This window comes from Rhinopithecus bieti, unplaced genomic scaffold, assembly GCF_001698545.2.
Source record: "Rhinopithecus bieti isolate Rb0 unplaced genomic scaffold, ASM169854v2 scaffold_1895, whole genome shotgun sequence".
Taxonomy (NCBI): Eukaryota; Metazoa; Chordata; class Mammalia; order Primates; family Cercopithecidae; genus Rhinopithecus; species Rhinopithecus bieti.
This window is the reverse complement of record NW_016803633.1, coordinates 386,146-406,749: the sequence shown is the minus strand read 5'-3', so window position 1 is coordinate 406,749 and position 20,604 is coordinate 386,146. Positions and strand designations below refer to the sequence as shown.

The 20,604-nt window shown below is 37.8% G+C and overlaps 1 pseudogene; it reads left to right on the top strand.

The window, feature by feature from the left end:
- The window catches only part of LOC108541913 (homeobox protein VENTX pseudogene), a 110,127-nt pseudogene that overhangs the window by 38,760 nt on the left and 50,763 nt on the right, over nucleotides 1–20,604 (top strand).

Sequence of the window (20,604 nt, the reverse complement as noted above, 5' to 3'; positions counted from 1 at the left end):
AAAAAAAAAAAAAAAAAAAAGAAATTTGGGGAAGAGGTATGTGGATGGACCTCTCTGAGTAGTTGAAAAGTGAAGTTATTTGTATCCCATGTAGGTGCTCACCAAGTGGTTATCTCAGTGGAGGAGTAGTTTAATAATCAACTGGACAGGATGACCCATTCTGTGGACGCCACTCAGTCTCTTTCCCCAGCCACGCCTGTCATCACCCAATAGGCGCATGAACAAAGTGGTCATGTTAGCAGGGATGGAAGTTACGCAGTGGCTCAACAACATGGACTTCCACTCACCAAGGCTGACCTGGCTATGGCCACTGCTGAGTGACCAATTTGCCAGCAGCAGAGACCAACACTGAGCCCTCGATATGGCACCATTCCTCGGGGTGATCAGCCAGCTACCTGGTGGCATGTTGATTATACTGGACCTCTTCCATCATGAAAAGGGCAGAGGTTTGTACTCACTGGAATAGACACTTACTCTGGATATGAGTTTGCCTATCCTGCACGCAATGCTTCTGCCCCATCCGTGGACTCACGGAATGCCTTATCTGTAGTATTCCACACAGTACAGAAATTCTGACCAAGGCACTCACTTTATGGCTAAAGAAGTGCAGCTTTGGGCTCATCCTCACGGGATTCACTAGTTTTACTATGTTACCCATCATCCAGAAGCAGGTGGATTGACAGAATGGTGAAATCGCCTTTTGAAGTCACAATTACAACTCCAACTAGGTGACAATACTTTGAAGGCTTGGACAAAGGTCTCTAGCAGGCTGTGTATGCTCTGAATCAGCATCCAGTATATGGTACTGCTTCTCCTATAGCCAGGGCTTACGGGTCCAGTAATCAAGGGGTGGAAGTGGAAGTGGCACCACTCACTATCACCCCTAGTGATTCACTAGCAAAATTTTTACTTCCTGTTCCTGCGACATTACATTCTGCTGGCCTAGAGGTCTTAGTTCCAGAGTAAGGAAAGCTGTCACCAGAAGACACAACAATTATTACATTAAACTGGAAGTTAATATTGCTACCTGGACACTTTGGGCTCCTCCTACCTTTAACTCAACAGGCTAAGAAGGGAGTTACAGTGTTGGCTGGGGTGACTGACCCCGACTATCAAGATGAAATCAGTCTACTACTCCACAATGGAGGTAAGGAAGAGTATGCAGGGAATACAGAAGATCCATTAGGGTGTCTCTTAGTATTACCATGCCCTGAGATTAAGGTCAATGGGGAACTACAACAGCCCAATCCAGGCAAGACTACAAATGGCCCAGGTCCTTCAGGAATGAATGTTTGGGTCACTCCACCAGGAGAAAAACCATGACCTGCTGAGGTGCTTGCTGAAGGCAAAGGGCATACAGAATGGGTAGTTGAAGAAGGTAGGCATCAATACCAGCTACAACCATGTGACCAGCTGCAGAAACGAGGACTGTAATTGTCATGAGTATTTCCTCCTTCTTTTGTTAAAGATATGTTTGTGCATGTATACACTTGTACTAAGAAAATACCTTCATTTTCTTTCCTTTTCCTTTATCATGTGACTTAAGATTTATTGACTTCATATCAGCATTTAAGTATTTTTAACTTTATGTAACAATATTTGCGTTGGGGATTGGTGCGTTTCAGGTTGTGCGAAGGATAGGTATTATGTTACGTAAAATTATGACTTCATTATTGTCTTTATTTGAAGATTATGTATGATCTCAGAAGATATGTATTTGTTCAAATTCACAAGGAATGGACTTGTGATGGTTAATACTGAGTATCAACTTGATTGGACTGAAGGACACAAAGTGTTGATCCTGGGTGTGTCTGTGAGGGTGTTGCCAGAAGATATTAACATTTGAGTCAGTGGGCTGGGGAAGGCAGATCCACCCTTAACCTGGTGGGCACGATCTAATCAGCTGGCAGCAAATATAAAACAGGCAGAAAAACGTGAAAAGGAGAGATGGGCTTAGCCTCCCCAGTCTGTAGATCTTTCTCTCATGCTAGATGCTTCCTGCCCTCAAACATCGGACTCCAAGCTCCTCAGTTTTGGGACTGGAACTGGCTCTTTTTGCTCCTCAGCTTGCAGATAGCCTATTGTGGGACCTTCTGATCATGTAAGTTAACACTTAATAAACTCATATATATATATATATATATATATGTTTGTATGATATATAGGATAACTAATAGAATATATATACATATATATCCTATTAGCTCTGTCCCTCTAAGAGAACCCTAATAGAACAATGATACCTTCAAACTGAACCACAGAATTCAATCAGTATATCTAATTGATGTTTGCAGAATACTTCATCCAACAACAGCAGCATAGACATTTTTCTCAAGCTTATATGGAATATTAACTGAGATAAATACACTTCAATAAATGTAAAAAATAGAAATAAAAAGTATGTACCAGATCACGCTAGAATTAAACTAGAAATTATAGGTGACTAGAAATAGCTGAAAAATTTAGAAATATTTAGAGATTAAACAATGTATTTCTAAACACAACATAATGCAAAGAAGATATTGCCAGAGATATTAAAAATACTTTGAACTAATATGAAAATGAAAATAAAACATTAACATTTGTGGGATGCCACAAAAACAGTGCCTAATTAGAGGCAAATTAATAGCACTGAATACATACAAAGGTCTAAAATAAATGACCCAAGTTTCCACCTTATGAAACTAAAGAAGACCTATATAAACAGAAGGAAAAAAGTAACAATTAGAGAAGAAATCAATGAAATAAAAAAATAAGAAATCAAGAGAGAAAATTAACAAATTGAACAGCTGGTTCTTTGAAAAGATCAATAAAATAGATGAACCTTTAGCTGGGTTAACTAAGAAAAAATAAATAAGATAAAAATTTCTAATATCAGAAATGAAGAAGGAATAATCGCTACTGATATCACAGACATTAAAATAGTAATAAATAATATTATAAACAATTTTAAGCTGTTCAAATGTTGCAGCCATGTTTATAAATACTCATCTTGGCCAAGACTGATTGATCTGGTATAAGCCAATATATAGAAAATGTTTATTGAGCACTTATTGTATAATAATTTACCCTAGCTTCTGAGGATCCAACAGCAAGCAAACACAAAAAAGTTCTTTCCTATACTGAGCTTTTATTTACTTATTGCCTAAATAATTTTAGAGGTAATGAGAATTCAGATTTTTTTCCTTGCTTCTGCCTGTGATTCTTAATTTTGTGATTTAATCTTAAAAATAAAAAATACTAAATCAGTGAAATCATACTTTTTGTTCACAAATTTTGACTTTCCATCACACTCCGAATACAGTCCTTGTGGTTAAAGTGTCCCTATTTGCTATAACCTTGCCTCCCCATACTTCCATGACTCTGCTTTTGCCAGCTTTCTCTGCTTTTGAGTTTCATGGATAGTCTTGTTGTTTAGTTTACTTGAAATACTCTTCAGCGAAAATAGCTGCACGGCTTGTTTCCTCCCTCCTGTTAAGTCTCTGCTCAAATACATCTTTATTGTTGAAATCTTTCATGACAAGCCTGTACAAAATAACAGCCTAACTTTCATTAATGTTCTTATCCTGCTTTAATTATCTTCATAGAAGTGGTCCTCAATGGATATAAATATAGAAACTGTACTTTGTCATCTATCTACACTCACACATGCCACTAGAAGATAAGCTGCATGAGAGCAAAATGTTTGTTTAGTTCATTGCCTCACCAACATTTGGAACAATGTCTGATACATAGAAGGTACTCAGTAGCAATTTATTAAATGAATAAATTCCTAATTTAAAATATGTACATATTTTCTATATTGGAAATTTTCAAACTTACATAATCATAAGAACAATCTGGAGAATTATAAAACATTCAGATTTCAATTTCAATATTCTTTCAGCTTTTCTATGCTACTAAAAGATGACACATAGTATCAGTGAGCCTTCACTTAGGAAGTACTTTTAGCATCTTTGCATATAGATATTAAGGGGAGAAATGAATGGTTCTGAAGTACAAAGTGAGGAAAATAGATATATTGGGATTCAGGAGTAAGGAGTATCTGGAGAAACAGAAAAACATAGACAGGCAAGCACTATCTTAGAGACAGTCTAGAACTGAGCAAAATGCCTGGAGGACGAAGGGTGCAAAGGCAGGCAGACACACAAAAATGCCAAATAGAAAGTGGCCAAATACATTTTACATTATATTTTTAATGTAAAACTTCTCCAATGGTTGAGAACTTCAATGAAATATTCAACGAACAGTGACTATAGAAAAAATTCAAGAAAAGGGGATCTATTTCACATCTAGGTTTCAAAACATAGAAAGAAGTTAGTGAACAGAGGCATGAGTCAGACTGGTTGCTGAGGACCAATTGTGTCCTCACCAAATTTATATGTTGAGATCCTAACCCACAATGTAATAGTATGAGGAGGTGAGGCCTTGGGGAGGTGATTAGGTTGTGACAGTGGAGCCCTCATGTATGGGATTTGTGCCCTTTTTATAAAACAGGCCCCAGAGAACTCTCTTTTTCTACCATGTGAGAACACAGCCAGAAGATGGCTATCTATGAACCAGAAAGTGGGCCCTCACCGGATATCAAATCTTCCAGTGCTTGGATTGAACTTAAACTTGCCAATCTCCAATTGTGAGTAAAATGTTTGTTGTTTCTGTTACCCATTCTATGGTATTTTCATTATAGCAGCCTAAACTAAGACACTGGGAATCATCGAAAACAGAAACTTCAGAAAGGACACTGGATTTCAAAATATGGATCACTGTTATCAGTTATGACTTGATGAGTAAAAGAGAACTATGAGAAACAAAATGGATGTATTATAAAGTTTAAACCTTACATACCTTGGGTGCTGGTTAGATATTATGTGTAAGTCTTCTTCCCCTATGTCAGATGATGGTCCTGAAGCTAGAAAGGAAAAATGGAAATAAAGTGAGAGAGAAGAAAGACAAACTAGAATATTTGAGTATGAGCCGAAACCCATGAGGATAAATTGAAATTTGTCCATCATATAAATCTATATTAGTCTCTCATTGTCTCCAGCCTACAATTTTGTTTGTATGGGGGGCCTGTAGTATAGCTGGGGTATTTCTCTACAGAGTTCCATGTAAGTGTGGTCTAGGATCCAGGGAAACTGAAGAAAGAGATCAGAGGGAAGCTGAAGGAGCTTTGGGTCTGGCTGCAGTCCCAAGGAGATCTGGCAGAATCTAAAGCTGCTGTGGGCTAGCTACCGCCTCGAACCAATGACATGAACCAGTAGATCCACATTAAAATATGTGACTTGTAACAGCATCTCACTCTAGTCTGATTTTCCAAACATAAACAATATTGCTGTTTAACTCCTTTCTTCCAAATCTTGTTAACGTATCTATTGTGGAAATCCATAACTTAGAATCATGTAAGAAAGGGAATTGTAAAAATGTGGTTCCAAATTTATGATTTTAAGACAATATAAATGCAGTCTGTAACTGATATGTATTGCTGTGTGAAAAGCACACAGTAGTGTAAACAATAGCGTAAATGTTTACATTTATGATTATCTTTCAAAGTTCTAGAGATTGGCCTTGGTTGGGTGGTTCTTGCTCCGGGTTTCTCATGTGGTTGCAGATAATGAGTAACGGGGTCTGAAATCATCCTAAGGAGTTCTCTCACATGTCTGATAGATAATGATGTCAGTCACCTGGATCCCATTTGCTGCTTTGGGCTAAAACACAACTCAGTTGCCTGGATTTCATCACAGCATCATGGTTGGTTTCCAGGGCAAGCATCTGAAAGATAGCCAAACAGAAGCTGTTTCACCTTTTATGACATAACATTTGGAGTCATGCATTGTTAACTCTGCCATATTAATAAATGTATTAGTCAGGATTCAGTTAGAGAAACAGGACTAGTAGGGAATGTATACCTTGAAAGGAATTCACTTATTTTAGAGGCTGGTTAGGCAAGTTTCACAACCATAAGGTATGCCATCAGGAGCAACAACTTGGAACTCTTGGATATGACTGAAGCTGCTGTCTATAGGCACGCATTTTTCAGATAATTCCCCTGTTCTGCTCCTAATCTGGAGATCACCAAATTCCACAGAATGGTTGCTATATGAAAATGACAGTCACCGCTTCAGTCACATCCACTTTGAAATCTAAGTTCATGCTGAGAGCCTTTAACCAGCTCATTGATACATTGATATTTGTATTCCAAGTTAATGAGCCACTCAAGATGAGAATAGAAGGAAAAAGTCAGGGCTTGCAATTGAGTTTAGTCGGTTTATCCTATAGATAAGAGCATTGATGTGGTAGCTCTAGGCCGCATCACACTGATTTGGAAGGCTTAGAAAATGCCATGCCCATTTGCAGATCACTAGATAAATAGCTTGATGAGAAAGTCTTGCAACATTGATAGAATCAGATATATTACCCATGTGTTTTTGTTTTTGTTTGGTTTTGCCTAAACGTCTGTCTGTCACACATGATTTTCCTCTTTTGGGCTCTCACAATAATTTAAAAACAATATTTATAAAGGTAAATATAATTTACAAATTAAATAGATTCAAAATATTTAAATTAACTAAGTAAAAATGCTGACTCTATGTGGAACAAATTAAATGGAGTCTCAATTGCTATATTACTGATATCTTTAAACTTTCTTCTCTTGCTTATTTAACATAAGCAAATAAGAAACTGATATATTTAAGCTCTCTTTCACTGCTGATCACCAGCTTTAGAAGCTATTCTCAGAACTTAAGACCACAAATGGTGAGAACCATGACTATGTATAAAAACAAGCTGAAAGCAGTTTCAACCTCTGGCATTCTGATAGTTTCTTCCAGAGAGTGCTTATCCCAGCAAAAGCAAGTGAAATATAGATCTAAACGCACAGTACCCTGTCATGTCCGTGACTTTACTGCTAAGACTTCAAAAAGAACTTTTCAAACTTCTTTTTTCAGGGACTTCACTACTCATGAAAGAATCTTTCCTTTGTTAAAAAGAGGTCCACTGATTTAGGAAATTAAGCCTAAGACGTTCAACTATGCAGTATTACTAGTGACAACATAAGATGTTAAATCACGTAGAATTCCATATTACAGTGTGACTTTCAAGCCTCCATTGAATACTCAACTGACCAGGAAATAAGAGGAAATAGTTTATGTAAGAATTCATTGTAACATGAATGAGTTATTTCTGCATTTAACTTACTGAAAATCTACTTGAAACACAAGGAATACATGTAAACTACTAACAGATTTATCAAGGGAGTCTATCATTGGCACAGTCTATTTTAAGGAAATTCAAGTTCACAAGGCATAAAAGACAAGTCTCACTGTTTCCTGCTAGTCAGACCACTTGCTACTGTGAAAACATTATATTTTAAGAATGACATATGTACATGTGAGTTGTTGGAAGTTTTCCTGGAATCACATGCTATGGAGAAAAAAAAAAATCACGATTCTAGTATATGGTATAGTCCTTTAAAAATTCTTAGAGGACACAAGACAACTTTTTCTTAAATACGTGAAGATTAGTCACAGAAAAGAGAGAGAAGACACTGTGAAAGTAAATCTGCAGCAGAAAAGTAAATATTACAGAAAAGATAGTTTTGTTCACTATAAGAAATAGCATTTAGACCTGTCCAATTGTGGATATATCTCCACAGGACGTATTGAAGCTCATTATTTTTCTTTCTACTTGCAGTTTTTACTAACAGGGATAAACATTCACCATTTCAGCAACTCTGCATACATTAGCAAGTAATTTTATAGTGCCATTTGGCTTAATAAGAAATGCATTCACAAAGGTCCTTTTAAAAAATAAGCTATTTGTAAATCGAGGCACATCTGTAATTATTTTCTTATGATTGGAAATATTAAAACTGGATATCAATTGCTAGTTAACAGCTCGAGGGGCTTTTTGTGCTTGATGGAATGTTGAGCTATATGTTCCTAGGTATTCTTTTGCAACGATAAGATTGTTAATAGCTTATTAAAGACTGCTAAAGTAGAATTAAAGAGTTTGGCTTTACTGTTGCTTTTTCCTCATTTGATCACAGAAACTTACTTAGCCTCTCTCCTTTTCATGCTTACAGCATTATTGTGCTACAAGTCAGCATGATAAAAGACATAATGCATGAAATAGTTTATGATAATCTAATATGCACAAAACATCATACTCTCTGGAGTTCTCTGATGTGGTGGATTTCAGATGGAATTTGAAGAATGAGTAAGATTTAATTATGAAGAGATTTCATTCTAAAAGGGGAGTAAAGACAAAGGCAGATTACTATGATTTGGAAATACTTTTAAAAAATTTCCAATGGTCTATTCTGGGCAAATGGAAGGTAGGATGAACCTACCCCATATGGCATCAGTCAGTAAACTAGAATCAGTGGACCAACTCTGACCTGTTTTGGTAAATAAAAAGTTATTGGATCCCAGACTTGCTATTTCTTTACACATTGTTTATGGCTGCTTTTCTGAGACAAACTGGAGAGTTTAGTACTTGTGACTCTCTAGAGACTGGGTGACAGCAAAATTCTAAAATATTTGCTATCTACTCCTTTTAAGGAAAAGTTTGCTGACTCCTGCTTTAAGGAATCTTTGTGTGTCCTTAGAAAAGAAAAAGAGAAATACCTTGCCTGTGAGAAATTCCCAAAGGATTTTCTCTGCAGCAGCGATTCTTTGTTCTTTATTATTTTGGAGATAATTCATATGATAGTTCTTAGAATATAAAAGACAATAATGGTTTAGTGGAAAAGCAGGAAGATCGCAGTATTTCACAGCAGCTAAATTTCTGTCTCAGCAACAAGAAGAAGGTTGATTTACAATTTATTTAAATGACAGTAATCATGATACCTGCAATATATGACATTTTGTGTAACTTCAAGTATTATTTCATCTTTAGTATTAAACAATAAATCTTGATATTGCTTAGGATTAGGAGAAGAGTTAACTACGTAAGTACTCTTGCTATATACCTGATAGAAGAAGATATATTAGAAAGTCTTCATTCTTCTTCAGTACCTCATTTTTCCTTTATTCATCTACTCATTTATTTCCTCTTGGCCAAAAGGCAATTCACTTCAAAAGCTGTATTACTGAAAATATGATGGAAGACATAAGTCACATAAATTAGACAATTCAGAGAAGGCTGTTTCTAGCTCACCACTAATTTTCCTTTGATTTGTGCTTTTTTCCTTTTTACATAGAAGTCTGCATGTGTTTTGCCATAAGTCAGGTTAACTTCACACCCGATGATTAGTTCCACGTGACTGGTGAAAAGCATTGCTATACAAAAAACATACCTGGTTTCAGACCCTATCAGCCTGTAAACACAATGATTATTTACTATGTCAACGTGATTCTAAAATAGCTTCTTAAGACTTTTGTTATTTAGTGCTGAGGTAAAATTTTTTGAAACAGTTGGGCTTTCACTGAAATTGCTTGAGAATCATGAGTAAATCTTTTCACAAAAATACTGAGAGCAAGTAGAGAAAACATTGGCTTTATCACCTGGAGGTAAGAGTACAATACTACTTTTTTTTTTTCCTCTCTCTCTGGTGCTTCTGGTGCTTAGTTAAGAAGCTTTAAGTCTTTGTATGATCCTTGGGTGGGACCTGAAATAAGTCAAACAGAAGCTTAATTCCTGCTTCTTTTTGACAATGATTTTCTCAAGCTCTCTACTTCAGTTTTCACATCTGCAAAATTAAGCTAAAATTTCTCTCAAAAGTTGCTATGTTTTAAGTGTAAGAAAACACATAGTAGGCACGCTCTCATATACACAAGCATTTTCTACATCAATGTTATAGACCCTATTTCTTACTGTTTAACAATATACTTAGATTAACATCCATATATTTAATAAAACAAAATTTTAATTGAAGGGAAGAAAATTATTAGGCAAATTATTTACCATGACCAAATTTGTCCATAATTACAGTTTACTCATTTTGTAACTTACCCAAATATCATTCTTTTATGATATATAACATACATTAGTAGATATCATTGATACTTCTTTCTCTGATAATGTCTACTGCTGTAGAGAAAAGACTTCATTAAATATCGTCAAAATCCTGCTATTTACACATAGTCCTTAAAGCTTCTGAATCCTGGAAAAGTGGTATTGATTATCATCTTACTTAGTGTCACATCTTCCAGAATTTTTATGGGAGTGCTGACAATTGCCACTGCCTAGAAAGCGGCTAGGAATGAAGATTAAACAACTGCTTTGATTCTAGATTGTTATCACCCAGATTGAAATGACATAACGCACTGCATAGAGAAGGCAAGCAGCTTATTGAGGAGGAAATCTCCTAATATTGACATCCTATTTATCTAAATCAATTCTAAAGATAAAAAATCAAATCAGTGTTAATCAAATGGAATGCAAGCTGACCCTGAGTATAAGGGGGAGGAAATGTTACTCAAAACATGTGACCAGCTAGCTTTTATATCCTTTTACTTTCCTCCTATTAAAATATATAAAATAAAATATCTATAAAATTATACATACACAATTTTCTGCTTCAATGATGTAGTTACCATCTGTTTTTAGGCAGAAAGTTTCTTCTCCAGAAGCTGTACCATTGATGTATATTGTACAGTTGGGAGAAGCATTTCAAAGAACTAAAGAGGGTGTAAACTTCCAGTAAGTTCCTTTCCAAGATATTTCAGGGATGCTAACAATGAACCCTACTGAGGATCTGTAGTTGTTCTTTCTGGGAATTTTTTTGGAATTGCTGGGTTTCTTTTAAATACTCTTAAACAAAAGGGAAGGGTGTGTAATTGGAAAGAATGGCTCTGAGCCAGATCACAATCTGGTCGTGTGTGTGTGTGTGTGTGTGTGTGTGTGTGTGTGTGTGTGTATAGAGATAGAGACAGGATCTGGCTATGTTGCTCAGGCTAGTCTCAAACTCTGGGCCTCAAGCAATCCTCCCACCTCAGCCTCCCAAACTGCTAGAATTACAGGTGTGAGCCACCACACCTGGCCCTCAATCTGGACTTTAGCCAACTGAGTGATCAGTTACTTGTTGTAAGAGATCTCCATTCTAGTGTTTTTGAAGATGACAGAAACCACTCAATGCAAGAAAAAACGTAAAGGAAAATGCCATGCTTGGTTACTTCTGAAAATTCACACGCTTTAGAGTTTTGTTATACATAAGGTAGGAAAAATCATACTATAAAAGTATCAAGTTTAAAGAGTTTGTATGTTCTGTGTCAAAAATTGTTTTCTATCCCATCCTCCAAAACCGTATCTTGTAGATATAGATGAGAGAATTTAGTTTAGTAGATGTTCATCAGTCATAAGTGACCCCAATTTACAGAATTTATCTTCTCTTTTTTGTTGTCCCATCAACCAGTCTAATGTAATTAGACACATGATGTAAATGTATTTTGTAGGTTTAAAATAAGCCATCTGCTTGATAGTTATACATATTGCAACCACCATTTAGTGCCAGCATTATAAATATATATATATATTTGGGGGGAAACAGACTCGTACTTTGTTGCCTGGAGTGCAGCGGTGCAATCTCAGCTCACTGCAACCTCCACCTCTTGGGTTTAAACAGTTCTCGTGCCTCACCCTCCCAATCAGCTGAGATTACAGGCACGCACCACCACGCCCGGCTAATTTTTGTATTTTTAGTAAAGACAGTGTTTCACCATGTTGGCCAGGCTGGTCTAGAACCCCTGACCTCAAGCAATCCACCCGCCTCGGCCTCACAAAGTGCTCGGATTACACGCATGAGCCACCGTGCCAGGCCATAAATAAATATTATCACAAGAAATTAAATCAAAGTAATCTCACTTTTAATTGGCAAATTTTTTAAAAAAAAACTCAAATTACGTGGTATTAACGAAAAAGAGTTTAAGCTTTGCAATACATTGACAACATAGTAACATTAAAAATTAAAAGCAAATATTATGTTACAGATTTAAAAACCACCCAGGCAGATCCTGCGCCTGGCCAGCCCCGCCCGGTCTTCCCTCCGGCCCACCTGACGGTCACGCGTCTCTCCTCCTCCCCACTTTGTGGCCGGCAGCTGCCCTCCAGCTTTGGCTCAGTGGACTGGCTCTCCCAGAGCAGCTGCTCAGGGCCGACTCACACCTCCAGGCCTGCCATGTCTCGCAGGGGAGCCTCCCTGGCCCGGGTCAGATATCCGGCACCCGGGAGCCCCCTCAGGCCGTCAGCATCAAGGAGGCTAGGTCCTCAAATCTGCCTGCGCCGGAAAGGACCGCGGCTGGGTTGAGTAAGGGGACACCTGGCGCCCCCAGCGTCCGCACTGCCTTTACCACTGAGTAGGTCGGCGACTTGGAGACCGTCTTCCGGCACCACCAGTACCTGGGCCCTCTAGAGCGGAAGAGGCTGGCCAGGGAGATGCCCCTCTCGGAGGTCCAAGATAAAAACCTGGTTTCAAAATCCCCGGATGAAACACAAACGGCACATGCAGGACTCTCAGGTGAATAGCGCCTTCTCTGAGTCACTCCACGGTCCCTCGGCTTTCCACTCACCCTCTTCTGGCCTTCCCAATGGCCTGCAGCTGCTGTGCCCTTGCGCACCCCTGTCCAGGCCCCAGGCTCTGATGCTGCCCCCTTGCTCCTTCTGGAGTCTCTGCCGAGTGGGACAAGAGACCCTGGCCTCTGCATGGGCTTCCTGCTCTGGGCAGCCTCTGGCGTACCATCCCCCAAGACCAGGAAGTGGTATGCATCCGCTGGGACCAGCCCTGTTTACCGGGCCCTAGGGCCTGTGTGCTCTGTCGGAGACAAGGGATGCATTTTGAGGAAGCGCCTCTGATTCCATGCCTCCCACACACGCGGCCTGTGCAGATGGCACCTGGCACCTACCCGGAGGACTCAGCTGTTCTGTTTACATCGTGGCGGCACCTCTCACCCTGACCCACGCAAAGGTTCTGGAGATTTCTGGAGAATATATTTATTAAAGCCACCTCTTCACTGAAAGTTACCAAAAGAGTCAGTTTAGGAAGTAAATGAAGGGTCAGTGAACAGAGTCAAACGCAGAAGTGGGTTTGTTATGGGTAGGGCTTTCAACATATGATAAAAGGATAATTTGTTTTTTAAAGTGTCGGAAAAAACTGGTTTTCTTGGAAAAAGTAAAGATTGTAAGTTTTGTGTGTAAAAAAGAAAACCGTGAAGGATTGGGAATGCAGGTGTCGTGTTTATAACTTTATGGTTCGAGTTCCTTTTAACAAGGACTCCAAAGCTGGAAAGCAGGAGGGACAAGGGTGAAAATTAAGACTGCTGGGGCCCTGCAGTGCGCTCTAGGCCTTGTGTGAGCTGGGACTGTGCCCGCAGCCTGGTGGGGGCTGCTCTTCTCCGGTCAGGGAAAGCGGGCCAGCTGGGACCTGCTGCTGTGCCTGGACCGAAGCCTCCAGCATGTGCTCATCTGTCCCCCTCCTCGCAGCAGCCTCAGGACAAAACAGAATGACTCAAGGACAGCACTTCCTGCAGAAAGTCAGGAAGTGCCCAGGATGGGAGGCATGCAAGCCCCTCCCGGGTAGTCCTCCCGCTCATTGATGGACCATTCTTGGTGCAGACTCTTCACTGCACGCACTGAAGCTTAGACAAGCGCACATTCGTCCATGTCGCCCCAGAGTGCCCAGGAGGCAGGCAGCGCGAGGCGCCCGGACAGACGGGGTCAGCCTACAGGATTGTGAGGCGACTTGTGAAACCGACCCAAGCATCCCAACAGGAACAAAAGTGTGGTCCTGCGGCCATGTCCACAGTAAGTTCCACTTTCCCCTTGCTCATTTCTGCGTTGTTGAAGGTGTTTACAACCAGCATGTGCTTTTATAATACAACCTCAGGTAAGAGTGGAAGAACTACTGTGTGTCCTGGCGAGTGATAATGTGACAGAAACCTGGGCGAGGTCCTCGGAGAGCAGTGGCTGGACAGGGGCTCCTGGGTGGGGCTTGGACAGCACTGATTTGTGGATGTGGAAGGGGCCACGTTGTCCGTGATAAAAGTATCAATGTACCGCCAAAATAAATAAATAAATAAATCACCCAGCACTTTAGGATGCCCAGATGGGTGGATCACTTGAGGCCAGGAGTTCAATTCCAGGAAAGCCGGTCTCTACTGAAAATACAAAAATTAACCAGGTGTGGTAGCCTGGGCCTGTAGTCCCAGCTACTCAGAAGCCTGAGGCACGAGAATCACTTGAACCCGGGAGGTGGAGGTGCAGTGAGTAGAGATGGCGCCACCGCACTCCAGCCTAGGTGACAGAGCAAGACTGTCAAAATTAAAAAATATATATATATATATACACACACACATATATATACACACATATATATATACACACATATATATATAAATCAGTTGGAAGAATGTGCATCTAAGAAGTTGCCACATTACAAGATTTTTGTATCTCAATGGTAGATTGTGATAAAATGTGTTTGCCCAGTGAATTAATTCACAGAACACATTAGGTTAAAAAATAAAACAAGAGTGAATTTTATAGCTTTTATTAAAACTGTGGCCAAAAAGTGAGCCATATAGAGGGAGCCTGTTGTCACTGCAACAAGAAGGGAAAAACAGAGTAGCTTTTCCTGTACACTCTTGGATATTACAAGAAACAAGATTCTAAGCGCATATTGGCAACTATTGCAAACATAGATATTTGTGGATTAATCAGTGCAAAGTAGGTACATTTTGTTTGGGCCTTTATATATTTCTCTACATTCTCCCCCTTTTGTACAGTGCTTCCTCTCTACCTTCAATAAAGAATCGCCTACCATTTTGGCAGAGGTGGGTGGAAAGTTTCCTAGCTGAGCCTTAAATTCCTCCCTGTGGGGATCTCAGACTAAAACTATATATTCCTTGATATTAGGAATATAACAAAGATGTTATTTTCATATTAGGGTATTTTCATACAGTACTTTGCTGAATGGTCTCATTTCTTCTATGCTAATTTGTTAAAATGATATTGATTCAAATGATGAAATAATATATAAATAGGATTCATTCAATAAATATTGAAGTATTACAAATACTTAGCAGTGTTCCATTTTTTGAATCTGTTGATTCAATCCTCATAATCCATTTGTTTGTTGTCATTTCACATTTAAAAAAGGCTACTTGATTCTCAGTAGCTGAATTTTCACTGCATGTGAGTGTTTACACTATTTAACTTATATTGGTAAGTTATCTGACATGACTTTTAGTGTGTATGCTACCTTATGTCATTCTGGGTAAAAGTGTCTTTTATTTTGACTTCTACAAATTGATACAATGAAGAAAACTGGAAAAAATAGTTTACCACTATTTTTTTTTAACACAATTTTTTTTTTAAAAAAGCTTTCAATTAGAGAAAGCTTTCAATTAGAGGTGTTACTAAAATTTTTAAAAAGCAAAATTATAGAAACCTGCTACCCTTTGGAATAAACATAATCAGCAGTATTAATAATTTACCAAATATAAGAAACTATAAATAGCATTATCAGTGGCAAGTAATGCCATTATGAATGCTTTCTTTGTTGCTGTGAAGTGGGATCAAAATATTACTTTATGTAGAATTTTTTATCATTAATTTTAAAATAAAGGCACTTTTAGTGGTTGAATATTATAAGGAGATGATTATATATTATTTTTAAATTTTAGGAAATTTAGTAATCATTTTTTAAAGAAAATTGTAGCCATACTGAAAAAATGATTGAATATCTTATAAATAAAGTTCTCTAGTTTGTTCCAATTGCAACTGAATCCTACAATGTGCTATTTGTCTTCTCTTTATGTTGAAGTCCTTCCGCACTTGCTTTTCACGTCTCTCCATTAAGATATATGACTATTCTTCAAATGACACCTGAATAAACAGCAGTTAAATCTAATGTATGGTGCTTAAATGTATGATAGGTTACCAAATATATAAAAACCAGTCTCGTAAGTTTTAAAACAAAATAGCATATTAACATATTATTAACAAGTAGTATTAGATAATCCCATACCTTTAAAGAAGTTCACAGTGAAATAGTAAATGTGACTGAGAATGGAAGTAAAATAGAGAAAGATGAATCCCATGTAACCTTTGGGAACCAGTAATCTGCTCTGAAGCAACCAACTACATAAAGGTCACATCAAAGCAAGAATACAGTGACCCTGTATAAAATATTGGAACAGTTTAATGGAATATTTTGTGACTTTCAAAGGTTATAAATCTAAACACTGTACCAAATCTGAACTCTCTTGAAATCAAGTGCCATTAAGACTACCCTAATCTACCACTCAGACATGTAATTATGTCAAATTCCAACGTTATATCTTCATAATAGACATTTCCAGGGCTTAAGCACACTCCACACATGAAAACAATAATGTATGTATTCTGAAACATCAACTAATAGATCAATGACTTTTCTTTGGTTTTGTTATACATTACGATTCTTTATTTGTCTCTCAAATTTCTGCCTTTATTATTAAGCTTATTTTAACTACTCTTTGAATGAGTTTAATTTATATAAGCAGGATGTAAATATCTGTAAAATTAAAAGTTAAAATAATTAAGTCCAGCCCCCTTCCCTCCCTCCAGCAACTCTTTACAAAAAAAAAACCAACAACAAACAAACAAACAAAAACCCACTACCAACCAAAATAACCCCGCAGTTTTGCAAGCCTTTTTATGGAAAGGGGATTTGAAAAGAACAGTATTTGGGGTGCCAATGCATTGGGAGATGTACTCATTAAGCAGCCTACCTTTCTTCCTTTCTGGGATGTTCAGGGTTCTGGGCACATAGGTGTTTTACTGAAGATGGTTGGGCACCAGGTTCACCCACAGGTACAGTTATTGCCTTAAAACAATACAATATCCTCATCATCCATATTGTTCTTGATACTTCCATGACTAGTGCTAATAGAAGGGGCATGGAGGAGAAAAGTTGTTGGCAGGTAATCTCATGTTCCAATGGCCTTTAGTTTCCGTGTATATTGATTTCCCATAGAATAATACTCCAGGTATATCTCTGTCTACTCCTCTTTAAAGAAAGAATAAATGATTAGATTGTTGAGTTAGGGAAGGGGAGTTAGGGCTACATAGCTCAGCTCCTTTCTACTCATCTTCAAGTTTTACACTTCCGTGACACATTCTGTGATAAGCCTCATAGTAGAGACTCTAGTCTGGTGGTGGTAAGGCTGTGGATTTCCAGGACTTCTTGTGACTTGTAGAAATGCATATTGAGATTTGTAGCAAATACCACAAAACTCACCGCCATCAAAATTGTTTTCTTATATTTCCCAGAAACTTTTCAGTTAGGAGACAGCCTGTGGCTAATTTGGTCCAATGTCTTTTAAGGTGAAATAAATAGCATAAGGCACTTCCAAGAAGAATAAAGATAAGCTCTTGAGTGATTATTCTCTCTCTCTTTTGCTGATACATCAACTAGCAGCTGTTCCAGATGGTACAGCTACAAGATGGTGGAGCTTTAAACCTAAACATGCCTGGTTCCAGAATCACTGCCCGCCCCCCACCCTCCGCCCCAACCACATCTGCCCATGCAGTTGTTTTGTAACCCAGCCAGGATCAGCTTTCTGAGTGTATGACTTGTGAAGGTGCACAGGGGTCTGGGATTAGAAACTCTCAGTGTTTGATTTAATGTTCTGTTGTTGCCATCTTAAAATTCTTAATATTTTTGAACAAGGGATCTCATATTTTCAAAGGCTATATAGCTAGTAACGACCACAGCAAAATCTAGAAAAACAAGTTATAACTAGCAGAGAATTTTACAGCTGACAATAAAATCCACTCCAGCTAGTATGAAAGAACAAATGCGTTTATTTAAGAATATTATTTAGGTACGGGAATTACATACTAAACTTCTAGAAACCATACAAATAGGAAAACTGTACAGTCACACCGCAGAAATATTTTATTGAAAGCCTGAAGCAGCAGCAGCTTTCTGCTCCCCAAATATACAGAATGCCAGGGACCAGATAACAGAAACCCTTATATGGCTACTATTAAAGACAAACAAACAAACAAAAACCTCCAAAAAAGGAAACAAAAATATTTTCTGACTTTGCTTAATAGAGAAGCCTCATGACCTCTTCCACATAATTTTTAGTTCAGCCTTTCAAGTCTTATATGGGAGCCTGCAGTGTAGAACTTTGTCACTTTTGAAAACTTAGCTTCAAAAGTATAAGAAATGAGATTTTACCTCGCCATTCCCCAGTTTAAAGAATATATGTTGATCGAACCAATCTGCAATATTTACCAGAGACAGGACTGACCTGCTTTTTAAAATTTTACGTATTTATTTATCTATTTTTGAGATGGAGTCTCGCTCTTTTGCCCAGGCTGCAGTGCAGTGGCATGATCTCAGCTCACTGCAACCTCTGCCTCCTGGGTTCAAGCAGTTCTCCTGCCTCTGTCTCCTGAGTAGCTGGGACTACAGGTGTGTGCCACCATACCAGGCTAATTTTTTTTGTAATTTTTGTAGAAATGGGGTTTCACCATGTTGGCCAGGCTGGTCTCAAACTCCTGACCTCAGGTGATGCACCCACCTTGGCCTCCCGACGTGCTGGGATTACAGGCATGAGCCACTGTGCCCGACCCAGGATTGGCCTGTTTAATCTTGGGACTCAGAATTGGGAAGCCATCCCAAAGACTCACCCCAAATTAATTAGGATGCTTTGTATATGTCTTTAAACATATCTCCTAATTATTTATTTTTCTCTAATACCACTAAAATCAATTGATATCCACATATCATCTGGCTTTTTTGTTTTTTTCTAAAATTTTGTCTATATAAAATCTCTGTAAAAGCATCTTTAAAAAAACAAACAAAAATGCATCTCTGATCATGATGTTCCCCTGCCTAACCAATCCTCTATTTCAAAACAAACCATTGCTTTGAAGATGCATCTAATGTCTTAACATGGTACACTAGTCTCTCTATCTTCTGGCCCTTTTCTTTCTATTCTCATGTCTTTTCACACTCCATCTTGCACTCGATCTTTCATCCATATTGAACTATTTTTTTTCTAGCCTATAAGCTTCCTCTCTCTATGCAATTCTTTTGCATTCAGTGTTCTCCCACTTTTTCCAAATTCTGGGTGCCTTCACTTGGCTAATTCCCATTCTTAGATAAGGACTTGGCTTAAATTCACTTCTGGGGTTTTTTCACTGTCTCCCTCTCCCAGGCCACAGATTAGTATGCCCTACTTTCTGATTCCCTTGCATTCTTTACTTTTCCTATGTTAACTGCATGGAAATTACTTGTATAATTGTCTATATTCTCTGATAAACTACACACTCTGTGAATACTGAGGATATGATTGTTTCATGTATCGACACATCTTTATACCTAATAAAATTTCTCAGAGATAATGTGCTATCGACAAACTTAAGAGAAATAACATAGAATGAATAGATGAGTGAGTGGATGAATACATAAATCAATGATTAAATGAAAGGAAATGTAGCTCTGGCTTCTAAGTGTGTTTTATACTATCCAATGGTTCTATTTGTTATATAGCGAGATACTATAAGTTCTGGAGACCTAGGTTTTATCTTTGGATAGTCCATGGGTTTATTAATTCAACAAAAATTTATCATAAAAATTGCTATATGCCTAGCCTTATGGCTTTGTGTCTTTGTGTACCCATGCTAAATATTCAGGATCTCAGTTTCATCATTTGCAGTATCAGAGTAATAATATTTATCTGAAGAATAATAATATTTATCTGAAGTTTTTTGTAAAACTCTAGTGAATTTACAAAAATATTAATTTTGTATTACTGTTAGTATTGTTAAATAGTTGAGTTTCCTATTAGATGGTGTTTGTATTATTGACAGTGTTTTAGATAATTTATTCCTATTAAAATGTGGATACATGACTTACTTCACTATTATATAAGCAGAATATGTTGAGACTGGTAAATAGTTTAGAATCAAGTTTTAACTTAATTAAAACATGCTCTGTATTATTTGTCTAATTTATGGCATCCATCCCAGAGACTTAAGGTAGAATCACATGTTTTATATTTCCCTTAGTTTTGCAACCTCAAAAAAAATCCATACTCAGACTCAAGTTTTGGACTGCTCTACAACTGCATTTATCTTACATCAATGCAATTGCATTGTCCATCGTACCATCTAAATTTGCCTGTCTATCTATCTATCTATCTATCTATCTATCTATCTATCTATCTATCTATCTAATTAGCTGTACTACTGTGTTTGTGCAATCTATCTCAGAAATAGTAGTCTAATCCAGATTAAAATTGAATTGAAACTCCACTTTCCGACATGAAATGAATACAGGGAAAAATAGAAGTGATCAAGAGGAAGAAGAATGTATGTGTGAACATCTATCATTGCAAACTCTACTATTCCACTTATATGTTGTATATTGTATTTCTCCCAAAGTCAGACCTTGCATTTCAAAGAAGTGTCGTTGCAAATTAAATTTATCTGACTGCCAGTCAAAATGCCCATTATGGGCACAATTTGCATTTTGAGGAATACTTCCATTGTTATAAAATTTCAAACATATTTTGAACATAATTCATGGCTTCAACCTTCCATAGATAACCCTACTATTCATTCCACATTACTGCTACAGACCTCTACAAATTTTTCAGTTATCTGTTTCATATT